Here is a 13,411-nt window from a genome sequence, read left to right as displayed (position 1 = left end):
TAATTTTCCCCAGAATGTGTTCTGAATATCAGTGAACTTGTTCAGGAGAAGGAATGATAATTTTATTATTTTTAAAACAGTGAAATATTTGATTACTTTATAAAATGCATGAAGTAAATTTTGATGAGATCGGTTCTAGAATCAAACTAAGACTTTCAGAAGAATTGAAACACTGGTCTTCACATACAAGTTTTGCCTTTAAAATTTTATTTTCCTGCTGGTAGAGATGCATTATATTTGCATTTTTGAGCCTGAATAATTTTAATTCCATTTTTATTATACAAACCCAAGAGGAACATTTACTTTGTTTTCACTGATTAGTTATACAATTATTCTTTTCAGATACTACATGAACCATGAACCATAATATTATATTCCTTGCTAATACACTTTGGCAAAAGTATTTACATGAAAACACAATACGTAAATGTAATGACTTTCTCAAATGAGCACACTGTTGCCATGAAGCAATCACCTTTAGTTTAATACAAGTAAAATTCATTAATTTTTCTCAGTTAGCAAGCCGACTTTTCTAAATGAACTAGTGAAGGAAAAACATTGCCTGTTTTATCCTAACCCAGCTGATTTGCCTTTTATTACCAGATGCCTATTTGGGGAGGAGAAAAAAAAAAAGAAGTCTTTAATTTTAATAAACTTGATGCAATGCTGACTCCTACGGGATTAGGTATGGTTCTGATATACTTAGTTTCTTTTTGGTTAGTTTCAAAGTAAAAGTTAGATTCAAAGCAAAAGGCTTTGAAGCCAAGATACTACCTTCAAGACTCTCAAACGTTGAAAAGAAGAACTTGGAGACCCAAATGAACAAATCCTTTGAATTGCAAAACTTAACTTACACAAAAGAATATTTTATTTTTCCCCTTTCATTAAAATGTTTAAATCCCATCATAAGTCTAATAACCAGATTATGTCATTTGACACAGACAGTTGAGTTGAGCCTTGTATCTGTAAACACAAATGTAGTTTTTTGGAAAAAAATACAGTTAACTTTGCATTCACATTTATATAGTATAGATTTCAGACTAAGTTAACTGCCCCTTTCTGAAGTAATTTTTTAGTTGTAGTGTTGGTTATTCACTTTATGTGTAGAGTAAAAACATTTTTTTCCACATTAAGATAAGTTAAAAAAAATGACACTAGCTATGCACATACTGAATAACTCAGGGTATGGGATTTATAAAATCTGTTAGCTATTCCTAATAAAAATGCAAAGACTAAGAATGCTAACGATCTTATATATTTGTGAGGCTCCTGCTCTTAAAATACTTAATATCACTTAATCTAATTCTTGGAATACCTGTTTAGCATTCTTCAGATGGATTGTAAAATGTTAGTTAAATAATATTTCTAAGGGTACAAGGTGAAGACTGAAAATTCCAATTTCTAGTACTGTTTTTCCAAGATAAGGGACAACTAATACAGTCTTTGTCTTGTAGGAAGCTGGAGTCAGATGTTAAAATAAAGTTTACATTAATCCTGAGGAAAATTCACAGTATCTTTCTCTTTCCCTGATATTTCAAATAGCTCTTAAGTTGACAGGGGGGTGGAGTCATTAAAAAAAACAGAAGAATCACAGCAGTAAACTAGGGGTATGTGACATTCTCTAATAAAAGGAACCAGGCTCCTTGGAAAAATGGCTGATTATAGGACTGAGGCAGAGACTATTCAGCATGAATCTGGAGCATCCTGTAGTGCCAGAGAGTGAGGAAGTGCTCAAAAAACAAAGAGAAACAAACAAACAAAAAAAATGAGGCATGTCAAAGGGAAATAAAAAGCAACCTGAAAAAACTACGAACAGACAAACCTGGAACAATGTGGGCAACAAAATAAAGAAGGTAGTATTGGATGTATGACCCATAGTATAAAATAAATAGCCATGAATCCATAATTGAACAAAAAATGAAATATAAAAAATGAAATACTAAAATATTCATATGAAATAGCCCAATTTAAAAGTTTTAAACATTAGCAAGTAGTTAAAACTCTTTTTAAAATACTGTTCAAAGAAAACATATTTGTGAACCAAATTGAGTTGCAGGTCTCCAATTTACAATCTAAGCCACAGTCTTCTATTTGCCCTGGGTTCATTTTTCAAGATTATATAGGGTCATTCATAATTTTCACAGCAAATGTAACCCTAAAGTTTGATGTTGATCTTTGCGGAATACTAAGCTTGTTAAGATATGAAAAAGGAAATGTGAAAAAATGGGTCTAGAAATCCTTGCCAAGGAGCTACACAGTTTTCTCATATAGAGTTGACCCAACTCCTCAAAACCAACCTGCTTTTCCAAGGTCCTTCTGATCAAAATGGATCCTGTAATATTATCTAGCCTCATAAAGGAGTGGAGAAGCTCCCTCACCATTGATAGGAAAAGATTGATAAGATACATCGTTAGGTGAAAAGCCAAGGTGGAGAACAATATGTCTAATATAACACTTTTTGTGGTAAAGTAGAGGAAAATAGAGATATATTTTTATGGTTGCTTGTATAAACATGAAATAAATCCATAGGTTATGTAAAAATTTCATAACCACTGTGAACCTACGGGGTGGGAACTGGGCAGATGGGACAATCTGAAGAGGAGGCTTTTGTTATATACCTTTTCTTTAGTTATGCTATCACCTTTCTGAAAAGTTAAATTTAAAAATATATTCTATTTTAATCACAAATCCATATTCAACTAACTTAAGTTTGAAAAATGTGTTTTGTTGGTTTATGTACTGGAAGAGTCCAGGGGCAGAGTAAGAGATGGCTGGATAAATCAGAACTTTCTTGTTTTTGTTCTCTAACTCTCAACTCTCAGCTCCTGGGTGTTGGCTGTATTCTCTCTTGCAGCAGATGGCTGACCCTCAAAGTTCAGGAAAAATGGCCACAAGATGCATGAGTCATAGGCTTATATTATCCTGAGACCTTGCCAAAGAGGAAGAGAAAACATCTTTCCTTCTCTGACAGTTAAGTCTAGACTATCTTGGGTCACATATCCTTCTTGACCCCTGAACCAATCATTGTGGTCAGGAGGTAGAATACTCTGATTGGCCAGGCCTAGGGCATATGGGAATGGTGAGGATGCCCTCACTTATACCACACAGAAACGGGCTGGCATGATGGGCAGTGAACACATATCTACTATAGAGCCAAATGTACTTAAAACCAGAACAAATCCAAATCCCTGTGGCTCAGGCATTTATATCTAGACTTACTGCAGAACTCAGGGATCCACAAGATGCTAGGGACCTGGAAAATGACCATTCATCATATAAAAGTTTGCTCTCCATTTATGTGGGCGTGAAGTTGACATCCTTCTCTAAGACCCTACCTGATTAAAGTTGCTATAACAAACTGGAAAACACATCAAGCCCCTTCCCCTCACACACTGTTTATTCACTCCTGATATAAATAGTTTTAGAGTCTAAACTTAAATGATGAGACAAAGGAAGATGTTTGCCAAAAGAAAGAGTAATGCAAGAAGCTCTGATTTCAGAAATGCTGAATTAATCTTCATAACGCTGCCAAATTTTTAGAAAGTAAAAAACTCAGCTAAGCTCATTAAGAAATCATCTAACATGATGATTGAAGACAAAAGGGTGGATATTCAGTTAGTGAGTTACCCAGCTCATGCATCTTGCAGCTTTTTCAGAACCTTGGGAGAACCCACCTGCTTCAAGAGAGAAAGCTGCTACACTCAAAAATATCTACACACTATGCGTTGTGAGAGGAAGCAGGGTGAACTAAGCCTCTCAAATCCCTTTAAACGTCAGTTTCCTCATCTGCAAAATGGAGATAAATTTGTTTTGCAAAGCTGTTGGGAGTTGTATTTGTGCCCTATTGCTGCTATAACAAATTACTACAAACTTAGTGGCTTCAAACAACACAAACTTATCTATAGTTCTGGCAGTCAGAGTCCGAAATGGGTCAGCAGGGTTGTATTCTTTCTGGAGTCTCTAGAGGGATAATCTTTTTTTTTTTTTTTTTCCTTTTCTATGTTCTAGAGGCTACCCACATTCCTTAGCTCATGGCCACATCACTCCAACTTCTGCTTCTGTGGTCATATCTTCTTTTCCAATGCTGACCCTCCTGCCTCCCTCTTACAACGATCCTTGTGATTACACTGGCCCACCCAGATAATCCAGGGTAATCTTCCCATATCATGATCCTTAGCTCAGTCACATCTGTAAGGTCCTTTTTGCCATATAGGATAACATACTTATAGGATTCAGGGATTAGAGCACAGACATCTTTGGAGGTCATTATTCTGCCTGCTACAGGAGTATAAAATGAAACAATATCTGTGACTATTCTCAGCATTGTGCTTGCCACACAGCAGACATTTGACCAATACCTCTTTGCAGTTTGTAAGTTTTAGCAATTCAGATATTTGACCGTGCATCCTGTCCAGCATTAAATTCTTAGATGTTCAGTATCTTTGTGGGGGCAGAATACACAATGCTATGTTCTCATGGATGCCAACCTAATTTTATACATTTATGAGCTCTGTGTACTGACCTTAGAAGATACTTTCTGTCCAAAAGTAAAGGGCAGTCCTTGAATAGAACTATTTTAAATAGTAAATGGTAAACATGCAAGTTCTCTTCAGTTACTCTTTAACCGAAGACCAAATGCCGCACACAAACTGTGGAGAATTTTCAGAGAATACTCAATGTCCTGAAGAATGTTACATCTTGTAAAAGATAGTAAAAGGGTTATTTCATCAAAGTATGTTGTCAGAGGTCAAGATGTAACAATACAGATATTGGTGCCTCAGCAGATCTCCTAATTTGTATTTGGGTTAACAGGTTCCCAGGGCATCTCAGCCTCCCTTTTTTGGGGAGGGTCCTGCTGGCCGCAAACTGTACTCAGTGCAGCCCAGTGGCCCTGAATCAGGTTGGTGGATGCTAAATTGTGAGTTTTTCTCTAGGCCCATTATACTCCAAAGACTTCAGTGGCCAAACAAAACTCCCCATCACTTTGAAGAAGGTATGCAATGGCCTTCGAGAGGCTCCCCAAAAGACTCATGAAGCTTAGTTCACATATCTAAAGAAAGGTAAGATGAAGTCTCCACTAATTTTAGTGAAAAAACACCCATGATACCCAGAGGGGCCAATCTTTGCAGTAATGATGCAAGTATTTGGTATGCAAGTATTTGCAGTATTTAGTATGATGGGCCATCCCTAGTATGTGTTCTTTCTGGTTAACAATAGTCTTTGTTTAGTAGTCACTCTCCTATGAGGAAATGCAATGTAATCCTCACAGTCTTCTGCTGCTGGCTGGGACCTATTATCAATAGGTCATAAATAAATGACTACCACATAGGAAAGACAGTATGATTATATATACTCCTACTACTTCCAATTACAGTTAGAGCAACAATTATAAGGTTGTACTCCTACAGCCACCCTAGGGAGAAAATGAGAGGAAAATGTTCCATTAGCTTAATGAAGAGAGCACAGCAGGGGCACAAATTTTCTCACTATTAGCACCTATGGCGCTACATGAGGGAAGCTGGAGATGCAGGGTAACAATTAAACTTTCTGATAATTAGCCCCTACAAAGTGTGTTCCCTGAACCCAAAGGAGACATTTAAAGAATCACATTTCCATTTTTCTCACCTCTTATCTATGAAATTTGAGTGAGTCATTTGCTTGTGGAAACAGAGGGAGTCAGGATGAAAGTTTATTTCAGGGTTGACTACAAAGTATTGTTGGCAGGCTTGCTGGAGAACACACATCAGCTGAATGGCGTGGTGTGTAAAAGGGAAGGTTAAGAGAGCTTAAAGCCAAGAAATGTTTACACCAACCTAATTAGAGAAAATATGGATTTGTTCAATGTGAGTAATGTAGCTTCCTTGTTACCTCTGCTAAGAAGATGACCACAGGAGGGGAAAAAACTGCTCCACTCAACGAAGCAGAACACTGACCTCGATCACACCGGTCCACTACTGCTATTGCTTCTTATTGCCCCACAGGGTCGCTGCTGAAGAATGTCCAACAGCCCCCATCCATGTTGCAAGGAGGCCTCTCTCAGCAGGACAAAACCGATCTTAGATGAAGGCTAACTCCTCTTCCTAGGAGCTAGCTTTGACCGGAGTATGCCTTTTTCTGTTTTATACCCCAGGTCCTGGTCAGCCTCAGTAACTCTGGATCAGGACTGGTTCAACCTAGAGCCTTCTCTCCCCACCCTTCCCTGAATTTGACACCTCCAGGAATTGGGCAACTTCTCAGTTTAAACCCTTGAAATACCCTCAGAGGGGTTTCCTGGATTACAAATTTCCAACCTTTGACTTCCAATAATAGTGACTGAGAGAAAGCTGAAAAGAAAAATGTTAAGTTGAATAGCAGACTATGTCTTATTGAGAAACAGTATTGCCTAGGAGACAGTCTTTCAAGCATGATTATCCTTCATGTCTGTGGGGTTTGCCCGTGTTTCAGGAGATAGTCTGCGACTACAGTTAGTCTTTAGGTGTTTGGTGAAATAACCAGTTGTTTTAAAATCATTAATTCGTAACAAGATACTGAGTTGGAGAAGTAGAGTACTTCCCAATTACACTGTCACCAGTCCTTGTGACAAGCGTGGTCACCTCCCTTTCCTGAATCGTGTGGTAGCTACTTTTCACAGCACTTGCTGCTCTCTTCCTGATTACCAGAAGGCTCACTCTTGCCCCCTGCCACCTCCACCCTCAGGTTCTGTGGCCATTGTGCATTATGTTGTAGAAATTACACCACCCTCTGGACCTCTGCATCTTTCTTCCTCCCCCCGCCCTCCTTTTTTAACTCCAGAGAATTTGTCACTACTGACATACTCCATATTTTACTTATCGTTGTGACTTTGTTAACATTTATTAAGTAGAGCCCTGGGGTGTTGGATGGTGAGCCACGAGGTGTTCAACGAAAACCACCAGGGAAAGTGAAATAGAGAAACTTATTACTCATAGGTCCTGGAGGAGGTACATGACACACTAAGAGGGGCCATGAGGAGAGGTCGAGTCAGGGTGCAGGCAGAGAGAGTGTGGCAGGACCCAGGGCACATGCCTTAATAGGGTCCTCAGGTGGAATGCTTTGAGATTCCCAGCTGAAGGCTGAGTTGGTCAATTCAAACCCAAAAGAGTACAGTTTTGGTGTAATCTAAGGAGTGCACAAGGAGAGGCCCTGGGAGATGGGGGAGAGTGCTTATCACAATTGGGGGAGTCATATCAGGATCTTGTGATTCTGCGGGTATGGTGTCAGTTCAAGGCCCCTGCAGGCAGTGTGGCCACATAAAATGAATGCCAAGGCAGGAATATGTGTTATAGGGTCGTCTAAACTCTCAACACTTATTTATGTCTTTATTTCCTATTTCTCCTTAATATGGTATAAGCTCCATGAGGGCAGGGGTTTGTTTTATTCATTGCTGAATTCCCAGTGCCTAATATGCCTGAACATAGTAGATGCTCAATAAATAGTTGTTGAATTAAAGAAAAAACTGTAGGCAGAATTTACCAAAGTCTTTGTATATGTGTGTGTGTTTGCGACCCAACCAAGAAAATTCTGTAAGGGAAAGATTTTTATAACTTCACAACTTGCCTTCCTAACTATGAGCCCTGCCATCATTTTCATCACCATCACTCTTTCCTATTGCTAATAATTTGTGTCATCCAAATTATTTTCCCCAAATTATGTGGCTACAAACGATAATATTTGGTTTACATAAAATGTGTCTTATATGCATAATAGAAGCATAGCAGGTGACAGAGACTTAGAGATCACCCAGTCATCTTGCCTTGCTCCCACATTTTTCAGATGAGGAAACAGACAGTAAATGATGTAGTCATGATTGCATAGCTACCAGCACTGCCTGGATCTGGGGGCTTTTGTTTTAGTTTTAGGATAGAAAAGTCATGTGACTTTACAAAGGGATTTGAAAACCTGTCCTCATCATAATAGAAGATCCCCCGTTAAACTCGCAAGCCCTAATTCCCTGTTTGGAATCTGGAGGTAATGATTTATCAGGGTGGACCACGTGAACAGGATGAGTAGGGAATGGTTGACGTGGTGTAATTTGAGAGGTAGGATGGAGGCCCTATAACTCCAAATACAGAACACCCTCAAGGTCAGAAATTGCACCATTGGCCTTTGTGCCAAGCTTTACTCACTCTGCAGTCCTATTTGAAAAGCAAATCTTCTGAATGGTGGAACACACAGGTTCCTAATACTTCAGGGGTACCGTACATCTCTGGATGTTTTCTGCAGTTGGTGTACGTGGCACAAAACAGAGCATGTTTTGCGGGTAGAGAGGAGTAGGCAGTGATGTATCGAGGGCAGGGTGGTCCTCTTCGCATGTACGCAAGAAGGGGATGCATTGTCTGTAGAGAAGCTAAACACAATAACAAAACTGATCAAAAGTTGGTCTGCTTTTTATTGTCATGTGCCAACAATTCTAAATAATGTTAGTGATGAAATAATCCTCCCCCAAACTCTTTTAGTCTAAATTCTAAACAATTGCTGTCGTTATTGTTGAGTTAAAATATATAAAATGAGCACATTTTGATAACTTATCCTTTAATAAACACTGTATCCTACATGTAGATTGATTTGGAAAATTCCCAATTATACTGTTTGCCCCACACATGGACCCGGCTACACCCATTCCTTTCCAGAGTAATAACAATTGAAGATTGTTAAAGCTTGCTTTGAAAGCAGTTTCTCTCTCTAAACTTTGGGGCACTACATAGTCCTGTGTTTAAACAGCTTTTTTTTTTTTTTTTGAAATTAACAGTTTAGCACAGTGATTGGAAAGATGAAGAAATAGAACTTGGGTTGCTTCAATTCGGTCTTTCTGGGCAGTTTTTATTATAATAGTGAAACAGTATACTAACTCTGAGGTATAATGTTTCTGTTTGGGAAGTGTAAATTTTGTTTCAAACATCTAATCTTTTACTCAATTAGAATAATACCTTCATCGTTAATCATTTGTTTTAAACTAAAAAATAACAAGAAAATAGAATGTTACATCAGTGGTATGTTTTAGTTGTCTAAATTGTACCTTTTGCATATGTTTTGGTTTTATTAAAACTCACTTATCAGTTACTGCAATGTTATTTTTTGTTACTGTAACAAACTGTTATGTAGGTATAAATTCATCCCCCTTTAAAAATACATCAATGTAATTTAAAAGTAAGTACATTTTAGTTTGTTCTGTGATATTTTATTTTGTATATTTTACTGGCATGATTATTATATATATGGCATATATATACATATATGAGATACACACATATGTACATATATATTCAATAAAAGACAATTTTTATTATCTGCACCCCTTTTCTGGCCATCATTCTTGTTCCTTTCGTATGCTGAAAATAATTTTGTCATATGGAGGTGATAGGTGTTAAAAAATAATCCACTCCATATGTCAAATACTGCAGGTATGCCACCAATATCCACACTGACACTACACTGAGATCTTCTACCAGCATCTCTAGTAGCTAGTTGTAACTTTGCAAATAATACTTTGCATGTTGGTTGTTTTTCTAGTGATTACTAAGCCAATGGTTTGTATAACAATTTGAGTTCCATTTTTAACTCCATCAAAAGATAAGGATTCTTACTATTGTAATTACTTTGTCTTTACCGGTTAAATTAACATTCAGCTCTTGGGGTTGCTGTGCAACATACGATATGATTTTACCTACTGTTTGTTCAAAGTAGTCTTGTCACAGTAACAGCATGCTAGCTTGAAAAGCCTTATAACAAATAGGTAAATACACGTCTTTTGTGAATTAAAGGGGGTAATTATGTCAGCCTTACTGCATTTGTGGGTGAATAACTAAAAATAATTGAAGTAAAAATGTCAGGAAACATTTAACATTAAATACAAGGAATCAAAAGATTGTCATAAAAATGAGAATGACCTATAAAACACAATTTTTAGTTTCTCTTGAGAGAGTACCCACATTAGAATATGAAAACACATGCACAAATACTCTTTTATTTCCCCTTCATTTTAAGCAGTCTCACTCCTATATACTACAGGTACAATTGCTATAATTTTCCTGTCAAAATAGATCTTTGCTATAAAAGACCCCCAAATGATTATTTTAAAAATTTATCTTTATGCTTTATACAAACAGAACCCAAATAAATCTTGATATTGAAAATATTTTGGCTTGCTAGAAACATGTAGGATTATGCTATACAGGGTGTGCTTATTATTGAGATTCATTTAAAAACAAACACACCAGAATTTGCAACTGAGCTTCAAAGTAGTCTTTGGTTAACTACACACTTATTCCATGATTCTGTCTTTGTACCAAATCTTTCTGGGAATTCCTTTGTCTTTGTGAATAGCCTTTAAACCATGTGGCATATTCTTCCAAATATTTGATTTCTTAAATTTAAGCTCCATGACTATAAGATGGTTGATTAAGCTAGATAAAATGGTTTTTTATTTAATACAATGAGGCAATCATAAGATTCATTTTCCTTCTGCAGCTTCTAAATTAGCTTTGAAGGCTTTTGCAAAGAGAAGTCCCCGAAATATCTTTCTTGCTATGATAGCTTCACTAGAATCACCTCTAGAGGAGATTAATCTGAAAGACAACATGTATTTGAATACCTGGAACTGGTGGGGTTGTTGATGATGTGAGTCCCATTTTTAAAAGAGAGGCAAATGGATTCTAATGGTTTTTGATGTAAAGCAGTGATGGTGGCATAACTAAGTTAGCTGTGTTTGAACAAGAGTGAAATACTTCAAGTTAGAAGTCACCAGGAAACTGACATAATCAGTTTCAGAATCATATTAAATTTTCTCTGATCTTTTTCTCTTAAATTTTGCCTAGAACATTATCAGTGGTGGATCAATGACACACTTTTGCATATGTAATTATTCTCAACCTCATTCCAAAAATGATTTGAGGAAATTAAAAATAAAGGATATAATAGTATAATATTAATAAAGTTCAATGTAATAGGATAGAGTAGTACAATAGGATACAGTAAGATAAAAAGATAGAGAAATTGAGGCAAAGGAAAGTAAAGTTAGAATAGTAAAATGATTCAATACAAAGACGACAAAAAATATATATGAAAAACTCTGCACATCTTTAATAAAGGTCAAAATTTCAGCTCTCAGCTTCCTCGTGACCAGAGAGGAAAATGATCTGTTACAAGAATATATGTGTGTGAATGAGTTCATTCTCTTTCTCTTCTCTCTCCCCACCCTGTCCCCACCCCCGTGTGGTGTGTGTGCATGTTTAAGGAAAAGCAGTGGGGCTGGTTAGCTTAACTAGATGGAAATCTAAACCTAACTTTGCCATTAACACAAACTTTAAATTTGTCTGTCCTGCAGTAAATGTGGAGATTTAATATTTTGCTTTTCCCTATTTTGCTAGCACATTACAAAAAAGAAAATACTTGGGATGTAAATAATAGTGACCTACTTCCTGTTCATAAGTCATTAATAGAAACAGCTATCATTATTTGAGGGCGAGTCAAGGGGAATGTGTGCCATCACCCGTGTACCATTCACTTTATATGTGCTGTGTCATTTCATTCGTACACCAATCTTATGAAGATTCCTATTTTACAAATGAGGACGCTGGGTCCAAGGTTTCCTTAAACAGAGATGGCATTTGAACTGTGTCTGCCTAACCTGAAAGTCACACTATATTCTCCACTGACCACACTGCTTACTAACCCCTCCAAGGGCTTTACTGGAAAAGCTATGTTAAGTAGCACAATGAAGACTCATCCTGATTTCAGATTCCCTGAGCGTCAATCTTTCATTTTCAAAAAGGCTCAAGGTAACTTTTGTGTACCTATCTGAGCTTCAACTTTTCTGTTGCCAAATACTACCTGAACTATTATTTACTCTATATTTTGCTTTATATGTATTCATTTAAAATTTATCAATAGAGGAAAATTTATACTATTAAAAATGTACAAACAGCATGTTTGCTAGAAATAGAAACATAAAGAGAAATAACTATTAATAGCTGTGAGTTTATGTGGCCTCTAGGAAGCTCTCAGGCACCATCAACTGGGCATCCCAAGGGAAGCCTCTGGTGCAGGACTGGGAAGTTAGGAAGCTCCTCCCTCCCTGGGTGTGGGGAGTGGTCCTCAACACGAGTTTCCTGAGGGTCACACACAGGCCTCGATGGTTTTATCATGCCATTCACTTTTCCACTTTCAGATATCAGACAGTCTTCGCGTTGTGGTAGGGACTCAGGCCTAAAGAAGATGAAGGAATATGTCCACTGCTATTAGAAATCTGTAGCTGCAGCTCAGAGTACTTTATTCAATAGAGCTAATTTGGGCAAAAGTGCTGGTAGAATAAAAAAACAAAATGTTCCTATTCTGTTAAAAGAGAACAAATTATTTTCAACTCTTTTTAGCATTATTAAGATTTAAGTGCCCTGATCCAAAACTTCAGATTTCTAGGAAGCTAAATTTGACGATTCAAATGTTTCATTAAATCAATAAATCAAGCAATCTGCCTTTTTTTTTTTTTGCGGGGGGCGGGGCTCGCGGGGTTCGCGGGCCTCTCACTGCTGTGGCCTCTGCCGTTGCGGAGCACAGGCTCCGGACGCGCAGGCTCAGTGGCCATGGCTCACGGGCCCAGCCGCTCCGCGGCATGTGGGATCTTCCCAGACCGGGGCACGAACCCGTGTCCCCTGCCTTGGCAGGCGGACTCTCAACCACTGCGCCACCAGGGAAGCCCAAGCAATCTGCCATTTAAAAAAATTATGTTGTCAATTAAATCACTTTTTTCTATTATTTTTAAGAAAAAAATTTCAAGAAAATTCAGGAGATAAGAGTTGGTACTTAAAGCATTTCTTTCTTTCAGATTGTAAATCCTGGGAAAGCAAGCACTTTGTTTAATCTTTACCTTTAATCTTTACATTTTTTTCCCTAGAGTCTAGTACCATATATTACATAATAAATAATGTGTCGGAATATTCTGAATGTATTTATTTCCTTACCAGGTTTAATCAGTTGTTCATCTTATGAAGAAATGATTCCCACACGTAGCAATTAGTTATGAATGGTACAGACTTAATCTTGGACATTATAAAGAAAAGCCTTCCAGAAGTTAATTGAGCTCTGTTAATAGTTTGTGGGTTATTACTGCATTTGTTCAATGTTCCTGTGGATGAATTTTATTTTCGCTCAATCCCACTTTTGGCAGAATATGACTGTTAGGTCACCTTATGGTATGTGAGTTTTGCGTAAATGTCTTTCCATGAATAATGATGAATTGTTAAACTGTAGCAAACTTTATATAAACACTTAAACCCACGCAGTTCTACGGCCATTTTATTAACTCCCAAAGACCCATTCAAGCAATGGAGTAGGCATTCCTGCAATACAATATACAGCCGAACATTCAAAACCAAGGCCAAATGGACAATTCATATAA

At 37.3% G+C, this 13,411-nt stretch overlaps 1 protein-coding gene across 3 annotated transcripts in view; it reads right to left on the bottom strand.

The window, feature by feature from the left end:
- Window positions 1-256: 256 nt before the first annotated feature.
- Window positions 257-13,411, bottom strand: part of AP5M1 (adaptor related protein complex 5 subunit mu 1) — a 43,460-nt gene continuing 30,305 nt past the window's right edge. For 2 of the 3 annotated variants that reach the window (XM_027111358.1, XM_027111359.1), the window contains one exon: window positions 3,958-8,365. The gene's annotated coding sequence lies outside the window, so the exon portion shown is untranslated. Of the gene's footprint in view, window positions 8,366-13,411 lie in introns of all 3 variants that reach the window. The other variant, XM_027111357.1, reaches the window with a different exon arrangement.

Source organism: Aethalodelphis obliquidens, unplaced genomic scaffold (assembly GCF_003676395.1).
Source record: "Aethalodelphis obliquidens isolate GAN/ISIS:26980383/991018 unplaced genomic scaffold, ASM367639v1 scaffold10, whole genome shotgun sequence".
NCBI lineage: Eukaryota > Metazoa > Chordata > Mammalia > Artiodactyla > Delphinidae > Aethalodelphis > Aethalodelphis obliquidens.
Note: the sequence above shows the minus strand (reverse complement) of the source record. Positions and strands in the feature narration are given on the sequence as shown.